The 14,465-nt window shown below is 45.3% G+C and overlaps 1 protein-coding gene across 2 annotated transcripts in view; it reads left to right on the plus strand.

Moving 5' to 3' along the window:
• The window catches only part of LOC115463685 (alpha-1,4-N-acetylglucosaminyltransferase-like), a 105,452-nt gene that overhangs the window by 46,827 nt on the left and 44,160 nt on the right, over window positions 1-14,465 (plus strand). Inside the window, exon 2 of one of the 2 annotated variants that reach the window (XM_030194407.1) lies at window positions 13,875-13,917. The exons of the other annotated variant lie outside the window; for it this stretch is intronic. The gene's annotated coding sequence lies outside the window, so the exon portion shown is untranslated. The remainder of the gene's footprint in view (window positions 1-13,874; window positions 13,918-14,465) is intronic. 2 annotated transcript variants of the gene reach the window in all.

Raw genomic sequence — 14,465 nt, forward strand, 5'->3', positions numbered from 1 at the left:
TAAGTGGCAATGTGTGCATAAAGTACCCCAAGCCCTCTAAAGTGGCACTCTGTGTGTTGCAAGTCCTCCAAGTCTTCAGTAAGTGACACTGTGTATGCAGCAAGTCTCCCAAATCCTTGTTAAGTGACACTGTGTGCACAGCATGTTCAACAAGTGCTCATTAAGTCACGCTGTGTATGCAGAAAGTGTCCCAAGTCTGGGTCAAGTAGCACTGCATGTGCAGCAAGTCCCCAATGTTCTGGTTAAGTGGTACTGCGTGAATAGCAAGTCTCCCAAGTCCTGGATAAGTAGCACTATGTGTGCAGCAATTTCCCCGAGTCTTGGTTAAGTTGCACTGTCTGTGCAGTAAGTCCCTCAAGTCATGTATAAATTACAGTGTGTGTGTAGCAAACCCCCAACTCCTGGATAAGTGGCACTACGTGTGCAGCAAGCCCTCCAAGTTCAGCTTAAGTGACACTATCAGCCTTATTTTCGAAAGTGATAGGCGCCCATATTTCGACCCAAATCGGGAGATGGGCGCCTTTCTCCGGTGGGTGCCCAAATTGGTATAATCGAAAGCCGATTTTGGCGCCTTCAACTGCAATCTGTCGTGGGAACGAACAAAGCTGACGAGGGGCGTGTCGGAGGCGTGGTGAAGGCGGGACTGGGGCGTGTTTATCGGCCAAGCAGAGATGGGTGCCCTCGGCCGATAATTGAAAAAAGAAAGGCGTTTTTAGCGCGAATTTGGGTCACTTTTTTGGACCCTTTTTTTTCACGAACAAGTCCCCAAAAAGTGCCCTAAATGACCAGATGACCACCGGAGGGAATCGGGGATGACCACCTCTGACTCCCCCAGTGGTCACTAACCCCCTCCCACCCAAACAAAACAACTTTAAAAACTTTTTTTTCCAGCCTGTATGCCAGCCTCAAATGTCATACCCAGCTCCATCACAGCAGGTCCCTGGAGCAGTTGTTAGTGGGTGCAGTGGACTTCAGCCAGGTGGACCTAGGCCCATCCCCCCTACCTGTTACACTTGTGGTGGTAAATGGGAGCCCTCCAAACCGCCCCCAAAGCCCACTGTACCCACACCTAGGTGCCCCCCCCCTTCAGCCATAAGTGCTATGGTAATGGTGTAGACATGTGGGCAGTGGGTTTTGGGGGGGATTTGGGGGGCTCAGCACCCAAGGGAAGGGAGCTATGGACTTCAGAGGTAGTTAACTTTTTTTTTAATTGTTACAAGTGCCCCCTAGGGTGCCCAGTTGGTGTCCTGGCATGTGAGGGGGACTAGTGCACCAAGGGCGTAGCCATGGGTGGGCCTGGGTGGGCCGGGGCCCATCCATTTTCATCCCAGGCCCGCCCACCAGAAAACCAGCCACCACTCCCTCCTCCGTCGTTGCAGCTTCAGCAGCGAAGTTATGATTCCTTTAGACTGCAGCGTGGGACCAGCCACATGCCCGGTAGCAGCTCTGCGCAGTGTTCCAACTCCCGCCCCTTAAGACACAAACGTCCGACACAGAGAAACAGGAAGGAGGGAGTGGGGCACCACAGCGCTCCGCTCCACACTCTTCTCGTCTCTGCTGCTGCGACTGCCTCCATTCTCTATGGCTGCCTACTGCAGCGCATCTCCTCTAGCCTTTGCACTAACGTGGTCTGCCCTGCAGTGCACGGCATGCATCGATCTGGCACGGTGAGGTTTAATTTCGTCATCTCCAGTGAGCCCCCAGCCAGGACCCTTAGATTGAGAGCGGGAGACGGCATGGCATCGAAGGGTTGAGGCCACAGCACGCCACGGACTCATAGGTTGGTCGATGTTTTCCCTCTCCCCCCACAGCCAGAACTATAATCTCGGGGCAGGGCGGACGGGGCTGTGGGCTGCTTCATCCACGTTGTCGTTCTTTGTTGTTGGTGGCATTTTTGTTTGAACTCGCTTAGGGAAGCCGGCTTATGCGGTATGGGGATGTACACAGAGGAAGTATAATAATGGGATAACTTTTCTTTGTGATTTATTCATTGTGAGCCTTGATCAGTGTGTCATTTGGAGAGGCTGGTTGCTGACAGGTACAGCAGTCTCAACAGTGCTCTGTCCCTATGTACAGTTCCAGCCTTTTCAATGATGATGTGCCTGTACTTATGTATCTCTACTCTACCCCGTGGCTTTCTTCGAGTGGCTTTCCTGTACTCCACAGCTTATGTCTGGTGGCAGGTCTTTGTTATTATTCACTACTAGGAAGTTCGGAAGGTTTCAGTATGGGGTCAGAGAGCTTTCCTTCAGTGATAAAGCCACTTCGGGCCTCAGCTCTGCAACTCCCAGCTCAGATTTGCAGCGGTTACTGATTTAAACTCCCCTTTGCCTCTGCCCCTGGTGCCAGCTTGTTCTGCAGGAAGGGCGAGCACAGTTATTTATTCTGGATGTCAGCCCGAGTCCTCGGGGACAGCTTAAACAGCTGCAGGAGACTATTTATGTCAGCTTGCATTGGAAATCAATAGCCCCATTGTTAAAAAGCCAGGCCTTCCTGTGCAGGAGTCTAGGGCGTCCCAGGGGCCGGTGGCTCTGTACAAGCTCTTGCGCCCTTGCAGCAAGCACAGGAAAAGGCAAAATCTTTGCCTCTGCCCCTGTTGTGACTTTCTCTCCTTATGTTCTTCTCTTGACCTCCCCCTGTTTCTGTCTCTCCCCTCCCCCACTCTATTCTCCTTCCCACTCAGATCTGCCTCCATTATTGCACAGCAGTGGAAAAGGAGGATGGAGCCTGGAGAAGGAGGAGTGCAGTGTGACACCTACCTTTAAAAAAAATGTTGTGAAGCCGAGTTGCAGGCAGCGCCTCGTGTCTGCCCTGCTTGTAAAACTATTAAATCTCTTCTCCTCGTCATCGTCGGGTCTCTCTGTGTCCCGCCCTCGCGGAAATATGAAGTTACTTCAGAGGAGGGTGGGACACAGTGAGGCCCGACGATGAGGAGGAGAAGAGAGAGATTTACTTGTTTTACAAGCAGGGCAGACGCGAGGTGCTGTCTGCAACTCGGCTTCACAAATTTTTTTTAAAGGTAGGTGGGAGGCGGGGCAGCACGCAGCAGCGCCCTTGAAGGCAAGCTCCCCCCTGCGGTGCTTACCCCGCTTACCGTGTTGGCACGGCCCTGGGTAGGTGGGGGAGGGGAAGGCATACAACTGAACCCACTTTGGGAGGAGGAAAAGGCAGAAGGGAATTTCATGAATGATGTTGAAAAACCATGTTCACAAGCATCCAAACAAACCTATACCACCCTTCTCCCAATCTTATGGCAAATAATGTCATATGCACCTGTCTAGGAAAGTGAAAGAAAGCAGATCATAGCACCATTTTCTGTCTTACTTTCAGCCAGAGAGGATCAAAGAAAAATACTAGCTTGAATATTTACTTGCTTGAAGTCAAAAGTGTAAAAAAACAAAACAGAAAAAGCATCATAACTGCAGAGACAGGGCTAAGAAAGAAAGATGCAGTAGCAGCACTATCTTTTCCTCTTTGTACTAGAAAACTGGCTTTTCATGCAAAAATTCTCAGCCAATCTGGGTATAGGTCTAGAGTCCCATACTGAGGACTAGTGGCGTAGCCAGACCTGACATTATGGGTGGACCCAGAGCTAATATGGGTGGGCACTATATATGAGTAGTGTTTCTTGGGTTACTACAAAATAATTCCTTAGAATGCGCTTGATGATGGATTTCTTTTTTATTTATTTATTAAATTTCAAAATAATACATTCACAAAAATAAATGTATAGAAAACAGGAAATACTTCCAAAGAAATAAAGAACCATCCATTACATTACCATGGATTTTCAGAAATTATCTTTCTTACTTAGTCCACTATAAATGATCAAGATACACTTTAACTAATATACAACAAACAGCTTGTCCACAAAGTTGTGCGCGGTGTCCTTCTCTTGGCTGTCCGTCCACCACCTCTACCCAGCTGGCCCTGGGGCTTTCTTTCACATCGGTGTCAATTCCTTTCCTCCTCACCATCTCTTTGCTGGGTCAGCAGTTTGGGGGCCAATGTATATGAATGCTGAAAGACAAAAGTGGGTTATTTTCACTAACACACTTCCTCACCCTTGTGCTATACAGGTGATGACTCTGAGGAGGCTGGCCCTAGTGGCCTGCAAGCCCAACAAAGGCATACACCAGCAGGACACCCTCAACCTTCACCGCCTGCAGCAGCAGTACAGCCTGAACCACCACCACCTGCACCAGTACAGCCTGTACCACCACCACCACCTGCACCAGTACAGCCTGTATCACCACCATCACCACCTGCACCAGTACAGCCTGTACCACCACCACCTGAAGCAGCTGAACCAGCAGTAGAGCCTCAACCTCCACCAGCACCACCGGCAGAGGCGGCACCTCCACCACTGGTTGACTCTGCTGACGAGGATGCATATAGGGGGCCAGCTCCTCGCCACAGGCCATCCAGCCAACGGAGGCAACTCCTGCGGCTGGCCACTGATTTGCTGAGGCACAATGTGCGCCTGGAGGAGTACCGGCAGGAAAAATTACAGCTGCAGCGGGAAGCCCTCCAGGCGCAGCGCCAAGCCCACCAAGAGGTGCTCCAGGCACACCAGCAAGCCCACCAAGAGGTGCTCCAGCAACTGCAACAGCTGCAGCACAGCATTGAAGGCTTGCGCCCTCAGGTGACCCCACCTACTCCAGCGGTGGTGGTGCAGCAAGACCTGCCATCCACTTCCTTCTCCAGTGGGCAGCAACCACCACCAGCTAAGAGGTGGGCCATGAGATCGGGCGCCTCCGCAGCCACTACTGCAGCACCCACCACCAAACCAGCTCCCATTCTGGGTCCTGTGGCCAGGCTACAGCCAACAAGGTGGCCAGATTTCCACACCGCAGCCGAAGCCGCAGGCTGCTGTGTGGATACGGAGGAGGACAGTGGGAGCAGCACATCACCAAAGTGTGAAGATACTTCCCCTGCAGCACCAGCTGCAAAGGAAGTTGGTGGGGGGGGGGGGGGGGTGAACACTTATGCACTTAATATAAATAAATGTGCACTTACTTTCACTCAAAACTTGTTTCAATGAGTCTTTGTCTTGCTCTTACGCCAAGCTGGTAAGCATTGAGCTCTGCTCTGTGGGCTGGGGGTGGAGGGGGCTCCTCTGGGGCCTCCTCTGGTGGCTGTGGCTCCTCTGGGAGAGGCTTTCCTCTGCGCTGGGCCAAATTGTTCAACATGCAGCACGCCACAAAGATCTTGGCCACCTTTTCTGGACTGTACAGCAGCTCTCCTCCAGACAGGTCCAGACAGCGGAAGCGGTTTTTCAACAGGCCAAAGGTCCGCTCAATGATCCCCCGGGTGCTGCGATGCCTCCTGTTGTAGGTTTCTTCTGCCCCTGGTTGTGGGTGGACCACGGGGGTCATGAGCCATGTCCTCTGCGGGTACCCTCGGTCACCTTTGGAGAAAAGCAGAATGAGATAGATGAGGGTGTATTGTTTGGAGCAGGTACGGGGGGGGGGGAGGGGGGATTAGGATAGTGGGTTGTGGAGTGAAGTGGAAGAAGCCAGGGCGGAGGGTTGCCCAGTGGAGGAGTATAGTATGGGTACATCCATGTTGCACTTACCTAGTAGCCATCCACTGGTGAACTCCCCTCGCTCAAACCTGCGGAAGATGCCTGAGTGCTGTAGGATGTAGGCATCGTGGGTGGACCCGGGGTACCTGGCACACACGTCTAATATATCCCCCTGGGCATCACATACTACTTGCATGTTCATCGAATGAAATGCCTTCTTGTTTCTGTAGGTGGCTTCGTGTGGCCGGGGGGGGGTCTGAGTGGGACGTGTGTGCAGTCAATCACACCTATGACCGAGGGGAATCTAGCAACAGCATGTTGTTGTGCAGGGCCTGGGGGGTGGTGGTGGTGGGGAAAATGATGTAGTGAGAGGTGTGAGTTAGAAAGGCATCCAGGAACTGGGTGAGACAGTGTTTTGTTACATTTGTACCCCGCGCTTTCCCACTCATGGCAGGCTCAATGCGGCGGGCAGTGGAGGGTTAAGTGACTTGCCCAGAGTCACAAGGAGCTGCCTGTGCCGGGAATTGAACTCAGTTCCTCAGTTCCCCAGGACCAAAGTCCACCACCCTAACCACTAGGCCACTCCTCCACTCCTGAAATAGAAGCCTGGGTGAGCCCTGTGTTAGCAGCTAATACAGATTGAAAACTCCCAGTGGCCAGGACAGAGAGAAAGGCTGTGATTTTGAGATGGACAGGGATGGGGTTATTCCTACGGGTCTGGGGCTGAAGGAGGGGTTTCAGCTGCTCACAAAGCTGCACAATGGTTGCCTTATCAAACTTGAACCTTGTTAGACACTGCTGGTCAGTGAGTTGTAGGAAGGTGGTGCGGGGCCTGAACACTCGGGGCTGTGAATACCTCCTGCGGTGTGTGCCCTCTTCCTGTACCATGCCAGCCACCAGTACATTAACTGCATCCATGTCCCCACCAGTGCAAGTATTAGTACTAGTAGTAAAACACAAACAGCACACAGATCTCTCAGTTGCAGCCACCACGCCCTCTGTCCACTCACTCGCCAAACAGTACAAGAACACAGAGACAAACGGAGGTCAGGGACTACAGTATACACGTGGGAACAGTGAATGGAGAGGGATAGGGGGAGAGGAAGGGGGCGATAAAGCAAGGAGTAGGAGTAGGGAAAGGTCAAAGGGTAAGACACAAAAGAGGCAGAGCACACTCAGCTTTCTCTCTGCAACCAACAATTCAGCTCTCTCCCAACACCGATCTCGCCACTCTCCAACTCCACACAATCGCTAATGGGTCTAAAGACGATTTCCCTCTTGCTCTGATCGCTTTTATTTCGGGTCTAAGCAATGACGCCCATGTTCACGCCCACCCCAAATCATTTTGCTATCCATTATACGTTGTAGACGACCACCTCGTAACACCGTCCCTAACATGCCCCTGACACGCCCCTTATTTGGGTGTTTTTCTCTGAACGTACGTGTGCCACGGACGCTCTAAAATTGTTCTTTCCATTATACTGATTTATTCGTTTTTGGGAGATAAACGTCTATCTCGCGATTTGGGTCGCTATATAGACGTTTTTCTCTTTCGATTATAAGCAGGTGTGTCTCTTGTAAAAATAAAGCCACAGAAGCTGAAAGGTTTTGTAAATAAGACAAAATCTTTTTTCTTTTAATAGGATTTGTAACTCCTTTTACATTAAGAGAGACATGTTTCAAATATGTATTTAAAGATATCCTAAATTAGAACAAACAATATCTGTATTGCACCAAAATGGCAGGAAAAAGACATGCAGTGTATATATTATGACAAGAACAAAAACAAGAGGCGCTAATCTGCCCACTGAGAAATCAACAAGATAAAAGCAGATTACATAAAAACCACAGAATCGAGTGAATAAAAAAGGAGAAGTGGTTTATTAAAAGTGTTACCCGACGTGGCCACATTTCGCCCTCAGGCTGCGTCAGGGGTAAAAAATCTACAAGATAAAAACATACAAATTGATCTACAGCATCATTATAAATCAAAACTTACAAACAATAACTCAAAAAAGTATTAAATAATTTAAAATCATATTAAAAATATAAAATAGTAAAACAATAAAAACAGAGAACTTTAATTTAAAAGAACATTAAATATAATAGCAATCAAAGTTTAAAAAGAATATATACTCACAAACAGGCAACAGGAGACCGTAGTGTGACAATGAATGTGAAGGCAAAATAAATAAGTCAGTGTATTATCCATAGTGACATGCTATTCAATGAAACATATAATTTCATGTGACTTAGGTGTTCAAGTGTTCATACTGAAGATTTACAGAAAGTACTTCTCTACATACCTAAAAGGGGTGGGTAACAGGGTCTACCCTTCATAGTAAAAAATCAAACCACCTGAAATGCAGAACATATGACAGAATCTCAATGCTTGGTGTTGATGAAGTAGTGGGTGTGTCTAGTAAATCTAATAATATCATATGGGTCTTAGCAACCTTAGACAGATGTATTTATAAAATACATGAATGGATATGAAATCAATAGTGAAGGATCAAAATCACAAAGCACATTTATATATCTGTCCTTATATATTATGAATTAAAAACTTCTAAACAACCACATTCAAATGTGTAGTATAGGAGTTTATCAGTGACATAATGCTCTTATGTATTCTCGTATACCTATATTTTCATTTATGACGATTAGGCAGTATTTCATAAAAATCAAGATATACAGGTATCAAGTCTTCACTTACTTTGTCTATTTCATGCCACATCCATATTTATGCATTATATCAAAATGTATCCATGTATCATAGCGGTTTTCTTAAAAAAACAGTAGCATCTTGATCAACTCAGGTAACAGGTCTTAACTTCATTAATCTACTTCATGCCATAACCATCTTCATTTGTTATACTAAATTGTCTAAATAGCGATATTTAAACACATCTACATGAGCTACTAAGCAGCAGCATCTTAAAATGTATTCCTACAAAATAATCATCTAGTTCCTTCAGAATCAAAGTACAAAAGCAACATTTCTTTACTTACTTTTCCCACTTCTCACCACACTCAGACCCACTCGGTTCATTGAACTGACAGCATAGTAACATGCTCTGTGATTGGGCCCTTAATTACATGTTCTGTGATTGGTCCTAGGTTCAAAGGTCATTTGATCCAGATACATTCTAATGACTAGAATTCAATATAGATAGTTTCATCAGAAATTACATTTGCACAAAAATGTGTAGCTCCCAAAGTAAAGTATGTGTCTCATAAAAAATAGTTATAAGACTTATCAAACCTAACGAGTCTCTCAGTCCAGGAATAAAGTCCAAGGTCTGTATTCTGGATACACCATCTTTCGGTGAGGCCGTGTACTGTAGCTGAGCTAACCTTGTGAGTTTGTTACAAGGTATGCAGTTCACTGGTGTTTAAGAAATCAGTCTCTTGCGCTCTCTCTCCGAGCCTTCTATTCACCAGCAAGTCTTCTCCTTTCTGTTCTCCTTCTTCAGTCCATTATTGACATCTTTTTGGGTCAGATGATGCCTATGGACCAATCACAATGGAGTAATAATGTCCAGCCAAATTCATGGTCATGAAGAGAGGACTTTGCCAGGGCCGTGCCAAGGGTCTCTGGTGGGTACTGCAGACTATCAGTTGGTGCCCCCCCCCCCCCATCTCGCTAAGGGTCTCTGGTGCCCCCCTGCAGACTATCAGTTGGTGCCCCCCCCCCCCGTCTCGCTTCTTCATTAGATGTTTCTCCATTGCTACCTGTCTTTCCTTTAGAGTGAAAACTACAGGCTCAGCCAGACCTGACAAAAGGGTCTACCACACCCTTCAATGTCAAGCATATACTAGAAAACTGTAAATTAGCTTACACAGGAAAGCAGTTTAAAAAATAAACACAATTCCTGCTGTTTCTTAACACTGCTCTCCAGAGAAAGCACTGCCTTTATACAAAGGCTTTTCAGTGGGACTTAGCCTATTAAAAACTATTAGCATAATTAGGAATGGCCAGCCCTTGTAACTGCAGAGACCTAAGGTTTGATTATGCATGTTCCTGTCTTTGTTAGAGAGTGTGTGTGTGTGTGTGTGTGTGTGTGTGTGTGTGTGTGTGTGGGTGTGTGTGGGGTGTGTGGGGGTGTGTGTGGGGGTGTGTGGGGGTGTGTGGGGTGTGTGGGGGTGTGGGGGGGGGGAGGTCTCTTCATCTCATTTACACAGTCTGACCTCCCTGGCTCACTGGGAGCCCAGTCTCTTGGAGACTGCTATACATTGCAAAATAAGATAGCAGATGTAAATTCTCAAAGTGGACATATTCCAAACACTAAAATGAAAATAAAATGATTTTTTTCTACCTTTGTTGGCTGGTGACTTTCTTTTTCTGATCATGCTGGCCTAGTATCTGATTCTGTTGCTGGTATCTGTCCTCTTAACTCTGTTTCCAGGGCTTCCTTTCCACTGTATGTATCCCTCATTGATAAGTCTCTGACTCTAAAGTTTAGCAATTTCATTAAAGCAAAATGTATTTTCAAATATTACAAACTCTCCCTATCCAAGCAGAATGTTTTATATAAAAACAAACACACAAAAAAAGCAGATTTTTACTTACCAGCTATTCTACACTATACGTCAGGTAAACTTCCTCTTTGAAGCTCAGCCAATTAAATGGATTTTAGCTGTAGCTATGATAATTATGTACACATCATTGCAGTCATGCCCTCCTCTCAGTGTACATGCTCAAAAAACAAAAACTTTGAACCACTTACAGATAACAATTACACTATTTATTTTTTATTTCTCCCCAGTCTCACTTGCACACCTGCCTCCAAACCTGTTCTCTTTAATTTGAATGTTGTTCCAGCTCACCCTGAATGAAAGTTGTTCACACACCAAAGCCATAAATAGCTGCTGGTTGTACTCTTTGAAGCAGCTTTAGCAGAACAGCGTGTCTGTCTCAGCACTGCTGCGCTACCTTCACTTCCTGATGCTACCTTCACTTCCTGATGCGTGGGAAGGGCAGGGGAGAGAGGAGAATCACAACTTCAGGTAAAAGATTTTGCAAGTGAGTGGCGCCCTCTAGAGGTCGGCGCCCCCCTGCATTGCTTACCTCGCTTACCATGTCGGCACGGCCCTGGACTTTGCTATAGCAAAGAAATTGTTATCAGACGGCAAGCAAACCTCCCTCTTAATTCTCATTAAAAACTTGGAGCCATGGTCTCTGTGAAGTACGCTCCTCCGCTCTTCCCAGGAGATAATGTAATATATGGTAACATATATTAAATGTTTTTTTCTGGGGCTCTTGGGGGGGGGGGGCTGTTCCAGGGTTTTGGTGGATGTAGCTGGCTGGAAAAAGGTTTAAAGTTAGTTTGGAAATTATTAATGGAGTTAGGTGAAGTGTGAGATGTTTCTTAAATATGGTTTTATTTTACAAAAGAATAACCCTTGATTAGGTGGGGATTGTACTTTAAAATGTTCTTTGCTGTTTTGGGTACAAGTCAGGTTACAATTGACTTTGAAACTCTCTATATAGGAAGTTTTGCATTTACTTCTATGGGGGTTGGGACAGCCAAGATTCCAAACAGATAAGAAAAAAAACCTGTCTTTCTCTGACAAGCTGATTGGTTGAGTGATGTCAGATGTTCCTCTAGGGGGGTGAGTTGCTAAGGAGACTGGGTGAGTTGAAGACGAGGGCTGTGAACATGGAGAGAGAGAGAGAGTAAATAAAACATTTGCTGGGTGTGTGAAACCTAAGGAACAAAAGTATATTTTATGAGTTTAAAGTGAAATGTGACATTGAAAAAGGGTACTTTGATATTGAAAGTGAGTGAAGATGAGCCTTGGTTCTGAGAATGAGATGATTTGAGCTTAGAAGTGAGTACTTCAATAAACAGACTGCCTTTCTCATGGTTGTATTGCTGTATACATGTGGGGAAAACGGATGTGTTCTGCGTGAGAGAAAGCTGTGAGAAATTTTAAACCAAATTTAGTTTGGTTTGGAGTGAAACAGAGGTATGTCCCTGCAGGCAGTGAATGGAATGGTTAAGTTCTAAGGGAATTTAAGGTCATGGAAGGTGGAATGAGAGTCTGTATGCAAAGGTACTAAGAGGACACATGGCTGCCTATCCTGATAAGAGTGAGAGAGGTTGTGCTTTGTGCTGGAAATTGTACTAAATGAGAAAGCCTATAAGGGAGTCAGGCAATAGTGTATACGGATTTAAGGTGTAACAGAGGAGAGGTTGAAGGTGAATTTGATATTTGGAATACAGGGTTTGGAATCTGACTGCAGATTACAGAAAATCCTGCACTGCTTCTGTATGAGTGTGCTGTATTTTCAAAACAGATCTGATTACTATAAGGGGAAATGTTATGTTTTTATGTGAAGTCTGTGAGATGGAATGTTGAATCACCATTTGAATATGGAATGGGTTACTGTGTGAGATCCCTGAATGCAGTGCAAAAGTCTTCTTCTGCAACAGTTTACAATAGGGAAACAACAGTGAGAAATAGGTTTTGTAGTGAGAAAACCTTTAACTTATTTTATTTCAATTAGAGAGTGTGGCAACAGTATTGAGAACTGATTGTCACCAGAGTGGAGTCAGTTCCTGGACAAGCAGGGAGTTTAAGATTTTGCTTCCCTGATTATTTTCTTTATAAGTGAGGTTTAGGGAGATTGGTGAATTATCCTCTGAAGGGTTCCGGCTGAGCTCCAACGCAAGAAAGACCTCACCTAAATAAATTCAACCACAGCTAAGTGACATTGGCAAAGGGTGTTGAAGGACATATAGTTTTTTTTGGTCTACAACATTTTAAGGGAAAACTAAAGAACAGAACAACATCAAATATAAAAAAAATCCATGTTTTCCTGACTTGCCTAAGTGTTCTGGGTTCAAGTGAGATCCTTGCACAAACATCCATAATATCCATAAAGACTCAAATTCTGACATCAATAGCAAGGAAAGAGTATTAAAACAAATATTTGATTTTGATTAAAAGACAATTTAAATATTTATCTGAAACGGTTCTTTTCTGCCTGTTTAGGTGATTTTGTTGAAAGAAACAGAAAAAGTTAAGGGTATACATGTAAAACTACATTTGAATGTTGAATATGTTATTGCAGTTCTATTAAGCCACACACTAATTGTGAAATTGAGTTTATTTGAATGAAAATTTGTTTGCATTTGTATTCAATAAAGAAAACGATAATTTGCAGATCTGAAGGTGCAGTTCTTCCAGTTCAGGAACAAATCCTAAATTTAGCTTCTTTTCCTCCTTTATTCTTTGAGAGTAAAGGACGAGGTTAGTTTATTTGTTCCACTCCCTCGGCTGTGAGTGTGTGTTCCCTGGATATTCGCCACGATTACAACAATCAGGTATCTGGGAGCACATCACTACAGTCCAGCCGAGAGGGGTGGTAACAATAACTGGAGGCTAGCTTGTACTAAACAATCAGGCTTATTTTCGAAAGAGAAGGATGCCCATTTTGGGCGTGCCTAACACATGGACGTCCTCGACACATAATGGAAAAAAAAGGGCGTCCCTGACAAGCACTTGGACGACTTTACCTGGTCCTGTTTTTCTTATGACCAAGGCACAAAAAGGTGCCCGAACTGACCCCCAGTGGTCACTAACCCCCCTCCCACCCTAAAAAAAAATCTTTAAAAATATTTTATGCCAGCCTTTATGCCAGCCTCAAATGTCATACTCAGGTCCATCACAGCAGTATGCAGGTCCCTGGAGCAGTTTTAGTGGGTGCAGTGCACTTCAGGCAGGCGGAACCAGGCCCAACTCCCCCCTACCTGTTATACTTATGGTGGTAAATGTAAGCCCTCCAAAACCACCTTGTTTCGATAATACGGGTTTCCCCGCCCCCTCCATCGAGACATTTTGCAAGTACGTCCTCAGCAAAACTTGGGCATCCCTTTCGATTATGCCCCTCCACATGTCATCAGCAAATGTAATTACCTCACTAGTTATTCCCATCTCTAGATCATTTATAAATATGTTAAAAAGCAGCAGTCCCAGCATAGACCTCTGGAGAACCCCATTATCTACCCTTCTCCATTGAGAATACTGACCATTTAACTCTACTTTCTTTTTTCTATCTTTTAACCAGTTTTTAATCCACAGTAGGCCACTACCTCCTATCCCATGACTCTCTAATTTCCTCAGGACTCTTTCATGAGGTACTTTGTCAAATGCATTTTGAAAATCCAGATACACAATATCAACCGGCTCGCCTTTTTCCACATGTTTATTCACCCCTTCAAAGAAATGTAGTAGATTGGTTAGGTAAGATATCCTTTCACTATATCCATGTTGGCTTGATCTCATTCATCCATGCCGTTGTATTTGCTTTATTTTATTCTAATATTTTGTTTATTAGGCAAGTGAACATTCAAACAGAGGAAGGCATCAGGTTATAAATTGTGAGTTTACACTTATAGCTTTACTAATGTACATTTAATGTCTCTATCATGTCCAAGAGCTCTCTCTACTCATCTAATTACCTACTTCGGACTATGTGGTCTAATGTAAAGTACAAAGCTTAGACCTAGTTAAATATTCTAAGTCTATCATTTAAACCGTTCCTACAACTTCAAACTCCTTTATTTTTCCTTCCCTTGCCTACATCTTTATTTCCTTTTTTTCTATTCCTTCCCCCCCCCTTTTAGCCCCTCCCCCCTTCCCCCCCTCTTTTGTTCTTTATCATGATCTCTTCCATTTTCCCCTGCACCGACGCCAGGCTCACCTTCTATAATTTTCTGTTTGCAGGACCAGGAATTTGCCATACGGCCATTTCCTGAAAAAAAGGAAACATCTACTTTTTACTCATTGTGGTAAAAAGGGGACTTAGTGCGCGTCAAAGACACGCACCGATGCCAGCGCAGGCCTCCTTTTGCCGCAGCTTGGTAAAAGGAGCCCTTAAGGACTTAAAAGGTACTAAGGGGGTTGAGCGAGTGCAGTTAAGAGACCC

Source organism: Microcaecilia unicolor, chromosome 2, assembly GCF_901765095.1.
Source record: "Microcaecilia unicolor chromosome 2, aMicUni1.1, whole genome shotgun sequence".
Classification (NCBI taxonomy): Eukaryota; Metazoa; Chordata; class Amphibia; order Gymnophiona; family Siphonopidae; genus Microcaecilia; species Microcaecilia unicolor.